Raw genomic sequence first — 21,291 nt, 5'->3', positions numbered from 1 at the left:
CACATTGTAACTTGCTACGGATTCAACAACATACCCCACGGTTACCGGCCCTCATTTCTTGGTGTATTGGACAGTAGGGTTCAGACAGATACTACTGATGTGAGACTGACACTATCCCACACTTAACTGGGATACCTACTCATGTACCGACACATTAGGCCAACGCTTTCTGGGATTCATAACCTCCACTCGGCTGGATCAACCCATACACACCACCACCAAGACCAACAATATCCTAGACATGGACATTACCAACATGTGACTGGTGTTCCACACCTGGGGTTATCCCCTCATTGGTAGTTTCCGAACATATGCTAATCACCTTTGTTATCCACATCCCGGCACCACACCCTTCACGGAATACACAGTACAAGATTTCTACAATGCCTACTTCAGATGTCTTATGACAGCAGTAGTAAACGTCATGACACCCGTGCAGATGGACAATGTACTTACAAATGCTGAAACATACACCAGTGCACTTCATTAGCACTTACACGACTGCATGGATCATGCTATCCCAGACAGAGCCATGATGGTACCCACCAGATAACGGACAACACTCTGGGGGTCCAGTTCCATGGACATTAAGTGCAACAAAAGGTGGAGGCTGTTGCAAAGTGGAGTACAATCCCATGGGTGGGGTAGCTCACTGGTCAGCCTCAGTAGGAATCCGGGATCCCTTATCACATCCTCCAAAGATAGCTACGTAAACATTACTGCAACACATTCCAAGGACTACCACAAAGCATTATGGAGGTATGTTAGTACTCGATGGCAATACCCACATCTGCTCTGACATACGACGGTTAGGCAGGAACATTACAAAACCGACTGATATTGACAACATCCTGGCAGATAGGTTCAATGCTAACTTTACACCCTCTCACTCGCTACAGGGCTAAAATCTATACAGGAACAACTACACAGTTCCAACCTGCACTCTCTAAGGCCTGGAACACAGACTCCATGTGACTGTCCAACATCCCAGGCTGCGATTTACACAAACCTCAGAACGACACGGCTCCCCACTTGGCCACCAGATTCACTAATAGCCTTGTATCAGACATTGTGGCCCCTGAATGGTGCACAGCAACAGTTATCACACTCCACACAGGTGGCACCACAATGAATCAGAGGGACTATTGCCCTGTACGCCTGACTGGACTGTTCTGCAAGGCTATGGGGCATATCATCATGGAAGTCATTCACAGAGACATATGTGGGCTCCAGACCTTTGATGCCACCCAGGTTGGAATTTTAGGGCCAGACCATGGCTCCTACACCTGGTGGACTCCTTTGATACAGTTACCAGGGTAGTTGATGATGGTAAGGGGGTCCACACAGCCTACATTGTCCTCTCATTGGCTTTCAGCACCGTTCTCCATTCTGGTATTGACAACATACACATCCACCTGCACATCGACCCCTACGTCTCTGGATGTTATGCAAAGTGGCCCACAGACAGGACCCACACAATGAGGGTAGCATACTGTAGTACCTACTGTAATTCAGTTACACTTGGTGTACCACAGTCCTCGGTCATAGGGCCCCTCATGTTCGGTATATGCTTCCCTGAGGTACAGGCTAGCACAGAGGGACTTTCCCAGAATACGTTTCCAGATGACTGCAAACAAGGAGCCATGACTGTTCCACCAGCTGATACAGACACCCTCCATAAGGATGTCACTGTGACGGATACCTGATGTCGATAACATGGCCTCAAGCTGCATGACACAAGGTGCATAGATATCCCCTTTGGATTACACCAATCACCCACTGACTATCACATAGGTGGTAGTCCCCTACATACATGTGACATTATACGGGATCTTAGTACACACGTATATAGCACCCACTCTTTTGATAACCATATTGCCAATGTGGCGTGGATATCCTTCTGCGTGGCCACCCTTATCTGTAATGGGTTTGTAGCAGGAACAAAGGCACCCATTGTACCTCTATACTCCTGACGTATGACACACGTTCAAGGGTACAACACTCCTTTTGGGGTGTACCTTACAGAACAGCAACGGCTTTACATACCACAACATTAACACACCATGAGGATTATTGACCTCCGAAGGATGACGTATGCGGCACAACTATGGACACCACGACTGTACACATTTGCATACTGCATACTCAGGGGTGACCTCTGCTGAACATACAGGGCCCATGTCCACAACAATATTTATGGATATACTCCACATAAGCAACATAAGCAAAAGCCACTGAGAGCAACATGCTCATGGATATGTGCACAAATGCAATGATGAGTGGGACATGCTTGAGGGATACATTCCTGAACCAGACACTCACCATGCTTTGGAACATGATTCCTATGTACATCAAGCAGGGACACTCACTAGCACTCTTCATGAGATACCTTGATGGGTGGATGGGAGACACATGTATGCCAGGGATCACTGCAGTGGCTGTACTGTACACAGGTGCAGGTAACACATGGCTCTGCTGATCACAGACAGGACACTACCCTAGGGAGGTGCCGATGGTGAAAACACTGTAGTTAGGCTTACACATGGACTTGGCCAGACAGCATAGTACCTCACTATGAACCTGTGAAGCTATTACATGTCCTTTGTGCATGGATAATTGAGTAGCTCTTCCATTTCAATTAGCTATCATGCTGTTACAGTGTCCCGTGACTACAAGCCATATGTATCCTGTTATTGTGTATTGTACATGCCAATAGATGATACCTTTTGTTTGCATGATATAACAGTTATGCTGTGTAAAATATCTGACATATCGACCTACAATACTGTACATTACACATATTTTAAACATTATCCCATAATGCAAAGCATACTTGCACAGCAGGACCACCTTAGGCATGTTATTCTCGTTATATGCCCATACACATGCCTACTGTGACAGTATATCAACATATACTATCCCCTGCTATGGCACGTACTTGTTCGACAAACCCTACCACTGACAGCGGGTGGTGTGGAATTGTTGTGTTTAAAGCCCTCATGTAGCATCCCTTGTGGTGTATGAGATGTTTACCTTGTGGCCCACAGCACGACACACAATTTCTACAAGTGTTACTATGCTCAACAAGACATCACTACATAATACCTTTTCCCACTTTATGCATTGCGTACACTTTAATTAATACAAAACAGGCTCTACATACACTAACATACTGAGTGTTCTACATACCTTGTTAGCATTCCGAGTCTTCATAAATATCTCTCTTACACCTTTACTGTTTAAACGGTTCTATGGTATGAGCATACGGTTTGAATGTATGGCAAGGCATCCTTATATACGTCGATACCTGTAACATGTGGTATCCTGCCACCAATTGGTGTTCCTGAATAAATTATTACATGCACATCAGCTGTGTAGTTACTCCATTCACCAATTACGCGGCAACAGTGGGGTATAATTGAATTCTCCACTTGGGCATTGCCCTTTTGCCCTACCTTCGGGGAGATGGCCTGTATGTGTTTTGTTGTGAGGAATTGCAACTGCTATTTGGAGAGACACGGATATTTTGAATTCATGTCCCCCGTGGATTGTGTGTGACGGCTAGAGTATGTGGTTCTACATGTGAGTGTACCTGTCATCTCAACTGTCTGATAAGGGACTATTGCAAAGAAAACCTGTAACATCGCCGTCTGTTCCATTATACAACAGATACAATTTCACATGGAGCCATTACAAATGTGTCTCTCACAAGGTATGTTAACGCTTCTGCAGATGTAATTGCGTGAGTGGATGTTTCTGATGTTATTACAATCTGTATTGCAATTGTTTCGAGTGTGGAGGAGATGTAGGTAGGTGTACATAGCATATACAGGTTTGTGGGGACTGCATTTCTACATATTCCATATATGTGTGTGGGCTCCTTCCCTAATTGAAGACCTATCATTTAGTAGACTGAAACTATGGTTGTTATGGACTTATACATTGAGACATTGTTAATTGGTTCCTATATAGCATGCAGGTGAGGTTGATACTTCAATACCTCCGGAAATACATTGATATGTAAGGGAATGTTACTAAATGACAGCTGTCTCGTGTATTTCTGTCACAGATACTTGCACTCATTGCAGTTGTGTTGGTGACTGAACCTCTTTGGCATGGGTTGCCACCTTTTCAAATGGCCATAGTGGGACATTTGCAGGACACATCGGTGCTTACAGGCCGACACATACCCACGGTCAGTACACAGGATAGAACATACTTTTATCCTAAATACATACTTATGCTTGTAGCACTTTAGCTACTTATCATGTTTCATGTAATATTTACGTATTTTAGATACAGGAATAACTATTTAATGCAACTATTACATAATATATGGGACATAATTATGTCCTACAATCTCAGACATTTGCCCTTTTTAATATTTTTTGTCAGGACACAACTGCCCCGGGAGGGGCTGTCCCTCTTAAAGTGGGACAGGTGGTAACCATATGCCTACGGCCAGCTATGACCACACCTACCATAATGATCTACCTCCGAGTTAGCACTAACAGACACACGATGCAAACACACACACACATACATTACAGTCCCACGGAAACACACACGGCACCCTCAACACACACATACACAGACTACAGCAATCACAAACACAGTTGAACACAGTACCTACCTGGACCGCAGCACCGGCAGCGATAACTAAATGTCCCTTAACATCATGATAATATTACACGCGGTTCTAGTGTTCCGGTACTGTGGTCTTTCGGTCTTCAAGCCTCGTGATTACATGTGTCGGTATGTGACACATTCGATAGTTGGCAGTATCCTATTTATTTGTACCTCCATGGTTGTGTACATGTTGTTGACCTATCTATATATTTGCAGATATAGGTGAATCCGTATATATCAACATATATCTCTCTATCACCCTTTCTATCTCTATTATTTATATATATATATATATATATATATATATATATATAGAGAGAGAGAGAGAGTGAGAGGGAGAACACACCTTTATTTGTGTACATGGCGGTGTATACTGTTTCCTGGACTCTGCACGTTTGTGTTTTAACCTGTCACAATACACACCTGCTGTTGGTACATCTCAGGTAGCTTAGTGTTAGGTGATTGTGTACATGATTGCGTGTTCTACTCCTGGCAGTGGTTGTTTTACCCTTCAGAGCAGGCACTATTAGTACAAGGGTGAATAGTGCTAATTTCACCTGTTCTGGACATCGTTGACCGTGATCTGTGCGATATTCAGCAAAGCTTAGCCCTGTTTCACGCATATCCGTATAGTCATGTTTAAACGACGCTTACCAGCACTTGCCAATGCATAATCCCACTAACATGTGCTAAACCTGATCTGATGACCTGCATCCAACATCCATTATTTGTGCCTTCGGGATAACGTAACGTCCCTTGCAGGACATGGAACCGGGAACATGCACGACAGTCAGTACATTTACCACTTGGGCATCTGGGATTTGTACACGTGTTATGGTGTTTTGTATGTGGACTGTACTATGACTGTTACTCCATACTGCAATCAAATATGTAACTCAGTTAGTTTACATATGGATGAGACCTATTAATGGTATTTCCAAGTATGTTTAATGGATGTGCTCCAGCATTGGGAATGTATGTCACAGTGAGCCACACACTATAATGTGCTACACCTTCACACAACCATAGGTGGAGCATGCTGGGGTGGCAGATACCTGTCATGGGTACTCCCCATGCTTTGCCAATACATCCCTGATTACATTATATGGAGCCCCTCATTAACACACCAGGGAATCCATGCAGAGTGTGTGGGGAATAGTGATTACACACATGGATCCCGCAATAGGCTCAACTCCACTGAGGGACAGTTGGTTAATCGATGTGGTGGGGACAGCAGACACTGTTTTCCTTGGTTGATGAATGGCCTCTGACAATCGGGCATGTACCTACCGATGTACCTAGGAACCTATACATACAGTATCAACATATGCTGTTAGGTGCGTTTACTGTTCAGGTGTTGACATTCCTTGTTCCAATAGCTGTTGTGTGTGCAATGGTTGAGGGCTGCCCATGTAGGATTCACACAGTAGGCCACCTATACATTACAATTTACAGGGGGTTGTGTGTGTGTGCCATCCAGTTTACTGTGTGTGCAGGTGGAGAGGTGTGTCAGTCCATAGGGGCCTACACTGTCAGTGTATGTGCTATACGTTCCCTCTTTGCCAAGGCATGGGCATATTGGGCATGCCTCCATCTGCCTACTGGGGCTGGCACAGGGTGTTCATGGTCTGAATCCCTCTGTGTCTGTGATGGCCTTGGCAATTGTGGTGGGCTGTGAGGGCCTTCACCATTATGTCTCTGCTGTAGCTGTTTCCGCAGGATCATATTATGTAGCATGGCACATACTATGAAGATGTGGGCACACGTGCCTGGAGAGTACTGGAAGGCTCCACCAGATATGTCCAAGCAATGGAACCATGATTTCAGCATCCCAAACACATGCTCTATGATGATTCTGGTTTGTGCGTGTGCCTCATTATGGCGTTCTTGCATGGGTGTGTGTGCATTTCTGATGGGAGTCATCATCCATGGCTCCAGTGCATAGCTAGCATCCCCCACAAGGTGTCCATGTGGGATATCCCCCATGACAAATAACTGATACAGCTGTGAGGCATGCCAGATGTGGGAGTCATGGTAGCTTCCAGGGCTGCCAGCATGCACATCCATGATAATGCCCTGGGCATTGCACATGACCTGGCAGTTGATGGAGTGGTATCCCTTGCGGTTTATGTAGCGCCTACCATGCTCACCAGGTGGTGACTTGATATGTATGTGCATGCAGTCTATCGCACCCAGTACCTCTGGGTAGTGTGCCACATGGTGGAAGAGATGCATATTGCTGGCCAACTCCTCCTGAGTTTGGGGGAAGTATATATGCTCATTGGCATGTGGTAACATGGCATCCAGGAACTGGTGTAGTACCCTGGATGCTGATGCCTGTGAGATCCCCATTATATCTCCAGTTGGCCTTTGAAAGGTACCTGTGGCTAGTATTCACAAGCTTACACATACCTTCGTGTCCACTGGGATGGGTTCCCCTCTGTTGTTTCTGGATCTCAGGCGTGGCCAGTACAGCTCAACTATTTGCTGTAAGATGTCCCTGTCCACCCTGTAATGCTCTACTATCTCCAGATCATGTAGTAGGTTACCCTTGGTCTGAACACTCTACTCCTCCTCCAGGGTCTGCGGTGGTTGTCAGCATCATCCTCCACAAAACCTTCAGTCTCTAACACATGGTGATGAATCACAGCTATGGCAGCTCCCAACATCTACATTGTAAAAGTTCCCCGTCTGTTTACACCGATGGTGCAGTGTTTGGGAATACACAGGTGTGTGTGAGGTGCCTTCACACTTTATACTATTGTGCTGTGAACACTGATGATGTCATAGGGTGTGTATGTACAATCGGAGCTACAGGGTATCTTATGTGTTTTACCACAGGTACTGCTATTGTGGTGCCTTTGGTGTTGAATTACATTTAGCTGCCGTGGATTACCTCTTGCCCTTCCCTTAATATTTCTTAACGTTTCCCCTCCCATTTTCTGGCATGCATCCAGCAGCCTGCTTTCATTTGTACTTTCCAAAACCTGGCTTATCTTGCGAAATGTGTTCTATGGCCGATCTACTGCAGGTTTGCTTTGCTCTGCTATGACAGTTCTCTTTTCTTTGCAATCCGACACCTCCCCTATCCTGTTCTGCAGGTTGCTGTGAGCAGACTTGTTAGCTGCTGTTGATTGCCCACTGTGAGTTAATAGGTGTTAATTGCTCAGTTGTACTCCAATTACCCTACTGTGGCATTTCCTTATTTTCTTCCCCTAACCTTCCTGTTTGAGCTATGGTGCACGGCGCATGCGTCCGTTTACCGGGTTTCAGGCACGTTTTCATCCACGTACACATGCGCTTTCGGGCACCATATGTGCTCTCAGCTAAACTATGCTATACCTACACCCCCCCCCCTATCCTGCGGCTTTGCTTAGCAATGGGCAGGCAGGATTTGCATTGCTCCAATGTGCTTACAGCTACCGTGGCACACCCCACTGCTGATGTCATGTATACCTCCAAACCACTCCTCGGTTTGCAGCGCTGCACAGTATAGTACATCCTTAGTCTGGCGGGACATTTGCGATTCACTATTACTTGGCTCATTTGCATAGCATTGACTACTAATTCATAGTTACCGTGCTGAACACTATCACAGACCCTTAGCAACACTTGCAGCTTGGTTGTGGAGTACCTTGCATACCATTGAGTATTATGGTGAAATCATGATTTGTATTACATTGTGATTTTATGACATTTGCATATATTTTCCTTGTGTTCCCGTTTGCGCACACATGCCCTGCGGTTGTACTTTGCGTTACTGTGGACATGACATTAAATGTTGTTTTTTAGGTGTTGTGCATCTTTTCTTATGCCATTGGCTGTATATTTAGCCATTGGCATATGTTAACTTTGTAATACATGAGTCTGGTCCACTTTCATAGCTCCAATGTTCTGTTTGGAAAAATGTAAACCGTTTTTTTGGTTTACATTTCTGTGGGCTTACGCTACGACTGTACCACTTAATGAATCGCTATGTACCTTCATTTGCATGGTGCAGTACTGCACACAGGGTGATTAGCATACCTGAGCCGAGGTCTGCGCAGATCTGGCATACACTGGTAGTGCACATGGAATTGGATCGTACCTGAATCGCTCGGTGGCCATATTTGGCATTATACCACCTACGCTACGCCTGCGCCTGGCGCAAGCTTCATGAATCCCAGGGACTATCTTGTTTGCTCATTTCCCGCCTTTCCTAGCTAGTATAGTCCAGATCCCAGGCTTTGCTGGTTTCAGGACTTTATTTTCTGTGTTCAGAGCTATCCAGACCTTGTTGTGGTAAAGGGAAGTCCTACTGCTTACCAGTGGGAATGGTGAGCATTGTACTGCCTGTCTAACACTAGATGAGTGGTTTCCAGCTCTAAATTGTAATTTTAGCCATGTTGGGCTGATTTCTATCCCTTTTAACTTTCTGTCTTAAAAATGTGCATGTTTGTGCATTTTTCGCATCATGCAGCACCGTGGGGCTACTGTTAAACTATTCCAGGTGCCAGAAAGTCTGCTCTTTAAATTTTCCCTTAGAACTAGATGGTGTCTCAATAGTAGCACTAAAATCTGAACCCCTATGACTAGCACTTGCTCTAGAACCTGCTGGAAAGCACTAGGAAGCCTTAAACTGATACAAGCACTCAACTCTCCTTGTTAATAGGGAGAAATTAACTGTAGGCACTAAACAGCCTATAATTGCAAAGTACCTTGCAAAGGTAAGGGAAAGCAGCTATTGTACTTTGTGAAAAAGCACCTAAACAGGCATGTCCAAGGGTCATTTTCCGGTGATTTCTTCTGTCCACCTGGTGAATCTGGGCATACTGTGACAATGCAGCAGCTGCCTCATGTACACAGACAACTCTCTCCTCCTACCACCCAATACTGGAACCTGCGAGAGATGCACTTACATAGCCAAACTGGAAGCAAAGCTCTGTCCAGCCAAGATTGCACTAGACAGTGAAGAGGAAAAGGTTAACACCTGCACTACACCTCAAGCAACACATAGCCCTTCAAAACCCACACATAGCAACACTAAAACCACATATGCGGAGGCCCTTAACAGTAACCTGCCCAAGCAACAAGGACCGCCGAAGCTGAAAAGCAAACAAACACCAGTCACAATCAAAGTGACACATAGCTCACAACACCAGTGTGCCACCCAACAACAGCCCCTAAGGCAAGACAACGTACCCAACACTTTAGTCATAGGTGACTCTATAGTCAGGCACACTGATGTCCCACTCACCAGGCTGAACAAGGAGAAAATTACAGTCAGCTGCCTATTGGGCATCAGAATCCACCACATAATGTATGCACTCAAGTCACTCCACAACAAGTACAAATACGACTCTGTCATTGCCCATGTTGGAGTGAATGACTTGAGACGTACCTCCCTGGACTACATGAAAAGAGACATGGAAGAACTCTCAGATCATGTGGCCCAGGCAGGTATGACCCTAGCCCTGAGTAGCATCCTGCCTTCACCCAGAATGATACCACAGTATAAAGACAAAATGATTGACTTCAACAATTGGCTAAGCTTCTGGTGTCATTCAAAGGGGATCCAGTATCTGTCTGCCTGGGACAATATGATCGACAGACCTCGATGCTTTGCCAGAGATGGTCTGCACCTGTCACCCCTGGGACTCAGGTTACTAGCTAAAGCTCTTGCCACCTCTATAGTGCCTTTTTTAGGCAAGGTTCAAAGGACAAAACCACCTCCGTAACAAATACAAGCATGCAAAATCTGAAGATAGTGCTACTCAATGCTAGAAGTCTAAACCTCAAAATGCACTCTCTCGAGGCACTCTTAAAAATGGAGAACATCGATATCTGTGCAGTAACTGAGACCTGGTTCAAGGCTCCAGAGAGCACCCCTGCAATACCAGGCTACAACTCTTAACACACTTTTTGGCCACCAAACCAAGATTGAAACACTAAAGGTGGAGGAGTGTCTATATTCGCCAAGGATATTCACACCTCCAGGCTAGTTGCCCAACACAATGCATCTGTAATTCTCCAGGTGCAACTAACACTAGGTAAGTCTGCAATCCAAACTGTAGCTTGCTACAAATCCCCCGCCATGCTCCAAGATTCTCACTACACCTTTCTAAGCATACTGGAAAATATTAAGATACAACCAAACACCCTAATACTAGGTGATTTTAACTACCTTGCCATTAACTGGGAAAACTACTTGGGTACCAACACCTTTTCCCAATGGTTCTTGGAATTCATAAATTCAAACACCCTGGATCAACTAATCCATTTTCCCACCAGGGGCTCCACTATCCTAGACCTAGTCATTACCAACATGGGAGATAGATGCTCCACACCAGTGGTCACCCCCTTATTTGTCAGGTCTGACCATAAGCAAATCACCCTTGACATCCACATCCCACCCCCAACCCCCAGTAAGGAAACCTCCATAAAAAAACTTCTCCAAAGCCATCTTCATGCTACTCAAGTCAGAAGTGACAAACTTCATGACACCCCATGCAGACGGGTGCTGAAAGTTTGACTGCTGAATCCTACACTAAGGCACTGTACGAGCACATCCACTTGTGCATGAATCATGCCATCCCAAACAGAAACAAGACGCTCTCCTCCAAAAAAAGGAAGCCAATCTGGTGGTCCCCTGCCATAAACAAACTATACAACAGAAGAAAGAAACTGTTGCAGAAAAGAGGAAAATCCCAGGATGCAAAAAACTCCCTTACCAGCCTCAGTAAAAGCTGAGATCTCTCATAAAATCCTCCAAAGCTAGTTATGAAAATAAAATTGCCAAAGATTCCAAAGACAACCACAAAGGCATTCTATAGTTATGTCAAGAATCTAAATGGCAATGCTCAGATATGCTCTGAGCTACAACAGAATGGCATTAAATATAATGATCTCAAGGATATTGCCAATATTCTGGCAGATCGATTTAGTGCCAACTTTACCCCCCTTCACCTCCTAAAGGACCCATCTCAATACCAAAAGATTGCCAAATTCCGGTAATCACTGCCACATGGGTAGAATCCGCACTCTCCAAAGTTAAGAATACAGCATCCATGGAACCAGATGAAATCCCGGGCTGTGTACTACATTTACTACAAAATGAACTGGCACCTCACCTAAGTGTCATGTTTAATTAGAGCCTCACCTCAGGCTTCATGCCCACTGAGTGGCGCACAGCTACAGTTGTCCCACTCCACAAGGGGGGATCCACCTTGGATCCCGGGAACTACCATCCCATCAGTCTGACGAGCCTGATCTGCAAGGGCATGGAACGCATTATCATGGAACTTATAAACAAAGACACTGGCAACCTTCAAACACTGGACCCCACCCAGTTTGGGTTCGTGAAGGGCTGATCCTGTCTCCTGAACCTGATTGACTTCTTTGAATCAGTCTCCAGAGCTGTGGATGAGGGTAAGGCGGTCCACACAGCCTATCTGGACCCCACCAAGGCTTTTGACACCATCCCCCACTATGGAATCATAGATAAACTTACTCAGCTGGGCATAAATCCCTACGTCACCCAGACTGTAAAAGTAGCCAACTCCAAATCCAGCTCCAGGCAAGTGACAAGTGGAGTACCTCAGGGTTCAGTCCTGTGACCGCTCTTGTTTGTCATCTACTTCTCTGAAGTACAAGCCAAGTCTAAGGAACTCTGGCTAACAAAGTTTGCAGATGACTGCAAACTGGGAGCCATTATTAAATCCCCAAATGATGTGGATATTCTACAAAAGGGCCTTACAGAAACAGATGCTTGGTGCCAGAGCCATGGGCTCAAGCTTAATGCCAAGAAATGTATAGTTATCCCTTTTGGGAAAAAACATGCACCCATGAATTACCACATAGGTGTCAGTACACTAAACACCAAAAGTGTGATGAGAGACATAAGGACACAGGTGGACAGTGGTCTCACCTACGATAACCACATCACCACAACAGTCAGGAAATCCTTCTATGTGGCACACCTCATCACTATGGGCTTTTCATCCAGAAAAAAGGAGGTCATCCCTCATTAGACCCATTATAGAGTACAATGCCCCATTTGGTATGTACCTCACAAGACATCTGCAACAGCTGGAAAGGCCACAGAAATACCTCACTAAAAGAATCACAGGCCTAAAGCAGATGCTCTATGCTGACCATCTAAAAAAACTCCAGCTATACTCTGTGGCATATCGTCTACTCAGAGGTGATCTCTGCATAACATACAAGGCCATGTCAAACCCTGAGCTGTTGGACATGCTCCACTTAAAGAAATCCCAATCCCTCAGGGCCACACCCTCCAGGGATCTAAACCTTGTCATCACAATGAACAAAACATGCTGGAGGGATAGGTTCCTGACCCAGAGACTCCCCATACTCTGGAATAGACTGCCCATACATGTCAAGCAGAGCACCTTCTTGGCCCTCTTCAAAAGGAACCTTGACGATTGGATGGGAGATAGGAAATTCACCCCAGGGATCACGTCAGTCACCCTGCTAGACAGGGGTCCAGGGAAGTAAATATTGTGGGAAGAAATATCCAGGGAATTGTTATGGCTAGGCTTGTATAGGCCCTAGGGCTAATAGCCTAGAACCAACCTATGAACCTATAATAATTTTGAGATTAATACTTTTCCTGATATTTCAGGCTGCAGTGAATAATGTTTCCCTTTTTCTCTTATAAAATTTCTCTCTCCATATACTCTAGCACTTATTCAGTCTTGGTCAGCATTACAGTACTAAGTAAAAAATGTTAAAATGTAAATCTGCATATCATCTTCTAATTTCCCAAATTATTCAAGACTTCACAAAATCAAATGCATGTTGTAGGCAATTTTTGTCATTGAAGAGGTCATGCAAGAAGACTGTCTTTTATAGAAAAATATAACTGCTTTTGCTTTCAAAATCAGTCTTGCACTAAAAGAAGATACAATCCACAATTTAAAACCAAATTATTAAAATGTAAATGGCTGAAGGATGTAGAATTATACAGCATAGTTGTCTTGCAGTATATCTCTGTTTTGTGTGTATTATATTACTGTTATGTGAGGCAATTGTTTATTGTGAAATTATAACATTGCCTCTAGAAAGTATGAATAATCAGTGTTTAACCTTTCACAGAAACTGGACATTGGAATAGGCCAGGGTCTGATAAGAAACAGTAATTGTCATACTTTTCCTCTACGGTCTCTATGCCATGGAACATCCTTCCAGTTGCAATAACGAGAGCTAATACTGCATCATCTTTAAGGCTTCATTGCAGCCCTTCCTTTTCCACAGGCTTTGAACCCACCTGAGGCATTTAGCCCCACATTTACATTAGACACCTTGCTTAGTCCTGTGGGTTTTAATTATTCTAACAAATACAGGTGTGCAGGTTAACTGCCATAATGCTGGCCTCTTCTGCACCATGTATAAAGTCATGCTTTAAATTAAAGCTCTCCGTATAATGTATCATTAATTAATTTACTTATATTTGTTTACCAAGAATGGTCCAGGGCCTCTTTTTGGCCATAACCTGGACACACTACATTTACAACTAGTTTAGATGCAATCACAACATTTAGTACAAAATAACAGATTTAAACACCTTAGTAAACAGTTTCATTGATAAGTGCAATTTCATTCTGTGCTGAGATGCAAGACTTGTGTAAGAATTTGATCAGTGGTTTAAGTTAAAGGAGTTGACAGTTGAGTCTATTAAGGTGTTTGTTTTACACTGAAGAAGTATCAAAGACTGGAAGGGGGGCAACATTGCAACAACTTGTACATTTGACTACTCAGTGGTGAATTCGTTTTTAGATCACCTTAGTTAGTTTTGATCTATTAACACGGTTAACTTAATATAGTTGCTGTTTTAGGTTCTGTATTTGAATATGTCCTCTATTTTATTTGGGACTGAAAGCATGCTCATTTTTAGAGTTGCATATAAGTTTAATAGTCCATTTTGTGATTGCGCTTGGTAGGTAATACAGCATATGAGAAAAGATCGGCAAGAGGGAAATAGCATGGGAAGGAATATAGTTCTAGCCATTGCCTTGAAAGCACATGCAACTATATGCATTTTAAGATGCAAGAACAGTTTATTTTTCGGAGTTTAGGGGACTTGGTTTCTTTTCTGCCTGTAAATATATCACTAAGAGTTTTAGAAAAATTAATGGATGTTTTTTTCAGGCAAAAGGTTGTTTTGGCTGTGATACTGAGTGCATTATTTATGCCCTCTGTTGCCCCTGCAATTTGTTCTATATAGGAGAGAGCAAAAGATCTTTTAAGGTTAGACTATTGGAACATATAAGGGATATAGGTAGAAATAAAAGAGAAAGCTCAATAGCGGAACATTTTAATCGGTTACATGGAGGTGTAAGTGATGGTTTGCAAGGTACTATATTGGAAAAAATAAATATCTTCATGTATGATGATAGTAATATTAAGAACCAACTATTATTTAAAGAATCTAAGGGGTTAAATGTTGAATTTAATTGGAGATTTTTTTTTAATTGTTTAATTAGTTTTAATTGTGTAATTGATAGATGTATTTAGGCAGGTGTGTATTTGTGATGTTATACTCCTTGACGTCTTGTGTAGCCGAGACATCAGAGGAATAAAGTGTGTTGGTTCACTAGCTGGTGGTTCTTTCTTTACACTAGTCCATTGTTGTAGTTCGCTATTGTTGTGTGGTGTATATGTCTAGTGACCCTAACGTTAACCTGTCTCATATTTTTCGTGAGTCTAATGGAGACAGGACTCAACGATCTTTGGATAGTTTCCTTTCACAAACAGAAGAATAGTGTAATTTTCATGGTAATGTGCAAAATGATAAAGAACTTGCATCAAAAATTTGGGATAAATGGGAGGAAGATCTTAATAAGCAGTGCCATAATCCGTTTGCTTCTGTTGGCCATACATTTACTTCCTCTGTCTCAGCCAGTAATAAGGTGTTGTGTGAAGAGTTGGAAAAATTAATGTGGAAAGAGACTTCAGTATTTCTCAATATACAAAGTCTTCAAAAGTATATTGAGTTGGATATTACACCTTGTGGCCTAAGGGCTTATAAAGATCCCCCTTTACATTTGATCTACAGAATGAAGTTGACAAAGTATTCCATCAGCGATGAGTAGCGGCTGCCCACAAATGTACAATTGAGTGGATCAATATACTTCTGGAGAGAGATAGGGTAAAGTAGCGTGCTTTAAAGGAACAAATTAAGACCACTTTTTCCTCCTTAATCTTGTGTTTGAACATGGACAATTTTGAAAAACTTCTGGTGGATATTAACAACAAACTTAAAGTATATGAAGGGGAAATCGTGGAAAGAATAAACGGAGGTTTTTGAAAGATTTACGTGACTATGACAATGGGCAGGATTCACGATGGCTTGCACAGAGTCTAAGAGTAGTATAAGACTCCATGCAGCCATCGCTATCCAGGAACAGCCTGTATTTGCGTGTAAGAGAACACCTAAAACGGCTCTTACACGGACAGGGTGTGGATATGCTAATTACCTCATTTGCAGCCAAAAGGCATGCAAATGAGGTAATTTCACGATCCAGGAAGCAGAAACCTGCCCATGTAAGAGCCGTGTTATCTGCAGAAATGTACTCAGTTGACAACTGAGTACCGTTCTGCAAATAACACAATGGAACCTTGTCAGCTCCAAATAAAGGTTGCATATGTTCTAGGCAGCATGGCAATGGCCAGATATATGGCCACTAGCAACGTACCCCGATGCAAAAATGAAATAAAAATGTTTTAAATGTAGCACAGCACCGCGCAAATGGGCTGCGCTATAAAAAACAGAAAAATAAAAATTTAAAACCCACATTTTATGCAAAGCATGAATTTACAATGCAAGGGAATAGCAGGCTGAAAACAACATGGCCACCAAGTAGGGGTTGCTAAGGGGGGAAGTTGAGTGTAAGACATGTAACTAAACATTAGTAGGCAATCCTATGTAATGAGTGGTAGGATAGTGAATCACACTGTCACATAGCAAATGAGCACATTCCCTGGAGTTAGGAGTAGGATAAGGGGGAGTAACAGAGTAGGAGATAGGTGACATCACAGGGGGGGTATGTATGAAAGAAATGAAGCTCATTGGAGCACAGTGGCATGTGGAAGATGTCAGTCACACATCATGGAAAGAGGAGTGTCAACAAGTAGGCATGGGAAAGCCAAGAAATGGAAGGTGTACACTATGGATAACACCAGAGTTTCTTGCTGGGTGTGCATGTGCACATGTGCGCGCTGGGAGGCGCGAGTAAGATAGAGTGCACGCGTGTAAACGTGATTGCATGCGTTTAAGCTGGAGTAAGCATGTAGTAGCCTGTATAAAGACCTGTAAGCTTGTTTGCCCTGGTGTGCACGCAGTTTAACCCGAATAAGCAGATTGTAGTCTGTCTAAGCATATGTGCACGCGTGTTAGCCGCTGAGAGCGTGTTTGCACTTGTATGCTCGTCGCTCCCCCCTGAGGAAACAGAAAGGAAAAAGGAAGCAGAAGAAATAGTAGGAAGCTAGCAGGGAATACTGGCAGAGCTAGCAGGTGAAAACAATCAGTAGCAGGCAATTACACAGGCAGAACAGTAGCCCATCCCAGCACTTAAACCTCTGCAAACAACAGTGCAGTATGTTTCTCTCAAGAGACACTGCAACAGAGGAGTAAGCTATTAGAAGTGAAAACTGAAAAAGCTTCACTCAGACCAAAAATGCTAGGGGCTGCCATAGCTGTTATAAGGAGACATATGCAACATGCTGAGGGTGGTGACTATGCTAATGCTGCTGGACAACCCACAGTGAGGCGACGGAGAAGAGTGTACAGGCCCAGGGTCACCTACCAGGGGTTACATGAGCTGGAGATAGTGGAGCACTATAGAGTGGACAGAGACCTCCTACAGCAAATTGTTGAGCTGTGCAGGCCATGCCTCACACACAGAACCAACAGAGGGAAACCCATCCCAGTGGAAACCAAGGTATGTGTTGGCCTAAGAATACTAGCAACTGGTACCTTCCAGAGACCAACTGGTGATATGATGGGGATATCACAGGCATCAGCATCCAAGGTACTGCACCAGTTCCTGGATGCCATGTCAGCACATGTCAGTGATCATGCATATTTCCCCAATTCCCGTGAGGTATTGGCCAGCAATATGCGTCTCTTCCAGCAAAGAGTGGAATACCCTGAGGTAGTGGGTGCAATAGACTGCACGCATATACGTATCAAAGCACCAGCTGGTGAGCGGGGTAAGGCCTACATTAACCGCAAGAGCTTCCCCTCCATCAACTGCCAGGTCGTCTGTGATGCCCAGGGCATAATAATGAATGTGTGTGCTGGCTGCCCTGGAAGCTACCATGATTCCCATATCTGGCATTTGATGCAGCTGTACCAGACATTTGCCAATGGGGACATCTCACATGGTCACTTAGTGGGGGATGCTGGCTACGCACTGGAGCCGTGGCTGATGACACCCATCAGAAATGCACACACACCTGAACAAGAACGCCATAATGAGGCACATGCACAAACACGAAATGTAATCGAGCGTGTGTTTGGGTTGCTCAAGTCACGGTTCCAGTGCCTGGACACATCTGGTGGAGCCTTGCAGTACTCACCAACTACATGTACCCAAATTGTCATGGTATGTCCTATGCTACATAATATGATTCTGCAAAAACAGCTGCAGCAGGACCAGCATAGGTCTGGGCCAAACAGCCCCCCACCATTGCCAAGGCCATCACAGGCAGAGCGTGACTCGGAGGAGGAACAACCTGAGCCTGCCCCAGTAGGCAGAAGGAGGCGTGCCCAGTATGCCTTGGCCTTGGCAAAGAGGCAACGCATAGCACATACACTGGCTCAGTAGGAACCCTGGAAATTATACCTCTCTCTGACTCACACATATAGTAAAAGGGATGCCTAAGTTGACACAACCTGCTTTCAAACATGTACAGGGAGTGTAGTATGTGCATCCAACATAGACAGCCCTGCAGCACCACCTGAGGCATGATTGCCATGTGTTAAGCAATGTAACACCATGTAGTATATGCAAACTTGATGACCCTGACTAACATCCTACCCTCACCAAGCATGATGCCACAATATGAAGACAAGATGATCAATTACAATAATTGGCTTAAGTATTGCTTTTAGTCAAAGGGGATACAATGCCTGTCAGCCTGGGATGACATGCTGAGCAAGACACGATGCTCCACCTGCTACGGATGGCTTGCACCTATCACCCCTGGCCTTTTGGATACTGGCAAAGGCTGTTGTCACCCCCGTGACTTGAATAGGTAAGGCTCAAAACAAAAACCCACCTCCATAGGTATCACAAGGGATAAGAACCTAGACGTAATGCTACCCAATGCCAGAAGTCTAAACTGCAAGATGCATGCAGTCCAAACTCTCCTCAGCATGGAGAATGTTGATATCTATTCTGTAACAGAAACCTGGGTCAAGGCTCACAAGAGCACCCTAACACTACCAGGTTACACCTCATACCATGCTTTACAGCCCCAAAACATGGAACAAACTACAAAAGGAGGGTGACTATCAATAATTGTCAAGGATAACCACACCCCCAGGTTGTTGCCACAGCAAGAAGCTGTATGGACTATCCACGGGCAAGTAACAGTGGCTAAAACTGCTTCCCAGTTAGTAGCCTGCTACAGACCACCCTCCAAACTCCAGGAACCGCACTTGGCCTACCTCAGAACACATGAAAATATCAAGGTCTCTCCAAACAACATTATATTGGGCGACTGAAAATACTCAAACATAGACTGGGAGCATTATTCTAGCTCCAACACCCTAGGCCAAAGGTTCCTAGAATTCATAAACCAAAATGCTATGGAACAATTTACCACTCTCACAAGAGGGGTAAGCATACTGGATGTGATAATCAGCAACATGGGTACTCTATGCCCAAGATGAGAAGTGTATCCCTCACTGGTAAGATCAGACCATAGAGTAATCTCACTGGATATTCACATCCTGACCGCAGTCCCTGGGCAGAAAACCACAGTGAAAAACATGTGTAAAGCAAATGTTGCACTCCTCCAAACTGAGGTGGAATCCATTAAAGGCCTTGTGCCTGTGGAAAATATGGGCCAGACCTCAGAACCCTTTATAAATGCATTCTATGAACACATTCAGGAATGCATGGATTATGCAATCCCAAATAAAACCAAGACCCAATCCCATACACGTAGGCATCTGGCCTGGTGGACCACAGCCATTACCAAACCATGCAAGAGAAGGAGGAAGCTACTACATGATAGAGCAAAACCCAAAAAGGGAAGTAATCACTGATCAGTATTATGGTAAAAAAATATGGCCACACATAAAATCCTCTAAGGCCAGCTACAACATGTTGAATCTGGAAATCTTGAGGCAATGTTACACCTGCCTCATGTACACAGACAACCCCCTCCTTCCCCCAACAAATACAAATATATGTGAGAGATGCAACTATTTAGCCAAACTGGAGGCTGAGCTCTCTGAACTCAGTACTGGCAAAAACAATCAGGAGGAGAAGGTAACCACACGCACCACAAACCCAGTCTCACATAGACCTATCACAACTGCAAACCAAACACATAAACACAGAAAAACATTCCCGGAGGTTCTAATTAAAACCTACCAAAACAACAGAGGCCTCCAAAGCAGACACCCAAGCAACCACTACCTCAAAAGATAGCACATGCAACACATAGTTCACAAAGTCAGTGTGCCAAACAGTCACAGCCCTTAAGGCCAAACAACATGCCTGATACACTTGTAATAGGTGACTCCATAGTCAGACACACTGATGTCCCGCTCACCAGACTGAACAAGGAAAAGGTTACAGTAAGCTGCCTGTTGGGTGCTAGAATCCGCCACATAACACAAACACTCAGGTCACTCCAAAGCAAGTACAAATATGACTCAGTCATTGTCCATGCCGGTGTGAATGACCTGAGACGTACCTCCCTGGACTACGTGAAAAGAGACATAGAGGAGCTCTCTGATTATGTAGCCCAGGCAGGTATGACCCTGACCCTGAGCAGCATCTTACCCTCACCAAGAATTATGCCTCAGTACAAACACAGAATGATCAGCTTTAACAATTGGCTCAATTACTGGTGTCATTCTAAGGGGATCCAATGTCTGTCTGCTCGGGATGACATGCTTGACAAGCCAGCTGCTTCTTGAGGATGGCTTGCACCTGTCACCCATGGGCTTCTGGATATTGGCCAGGGCTCCTGCCACCTCCATAGTGCCTTTTTTAGGCAAGGCTCAAAAGACAAACCCACCACCCTAGAAAACACAAGTGGAAAAAAACTAAGGATAATGCTGCTCAACACCAGAAGTCTAAACCTCAAGATGCACGCTCTCGAGGCCCACCTCAGTATGGAGAACATCTATGTCTGTGCAGTGATGGAAACCTGGTTCAAGGCTCCTGAGAGCACCCCAGCACTACCAGGTTATACCTCATATCATGCTTTTCGGACCCAAAACTTGGACCGAACCACAAAAGGAGGGGGAGTAGCCATATTCATCAAAGATACCCACACCTCCAGGTTACTGGCAATGCACGAAGCATCGGAGACCATCCATGTGCAACTAACCGTAGGCAAATCTGCCGTACAGTTTGTAGCATGCTACAGACCACCCTCTCAAACTCAGGAACCCCACTCAGCCTTCCTGAAGACACT

At 44.3% G+C, this 21,291-nt stretch overlaps 1 protein-coding gene across 2 annotated transcripts in view; it reads right to left on the bottom strand.

The window, feature by feature from the left end:
* LRRC2 (leucine rich repeat containing 2) overlaps positions 1-21,291 on the bottom strand; it is a 1,468,862-nt gene that overhangs the window by 1,109,964 nt on the left and 337,607 nt on the right. The window lies entirely within an intron of this gene.

The sequence above is a fragment of the Protopterus annectens genome, chromosome 2.part2 (assembly GCF_019279795.1).
Source record: "Protopterus annectens isolate FY-2018-M chromosome 2.part2, PAN1.0, whole genome shotgun sequence".
In the NCBI taxonomy this organism is placed as follows: Eukaryota; Metazoa; Chordata; order Ceratodontiformes; family Protopteridae; genus Protopterus; species Protopterus annectens.
This window is presented reverse-complemented; position numbering and strand designations above follow the sequence as displayed.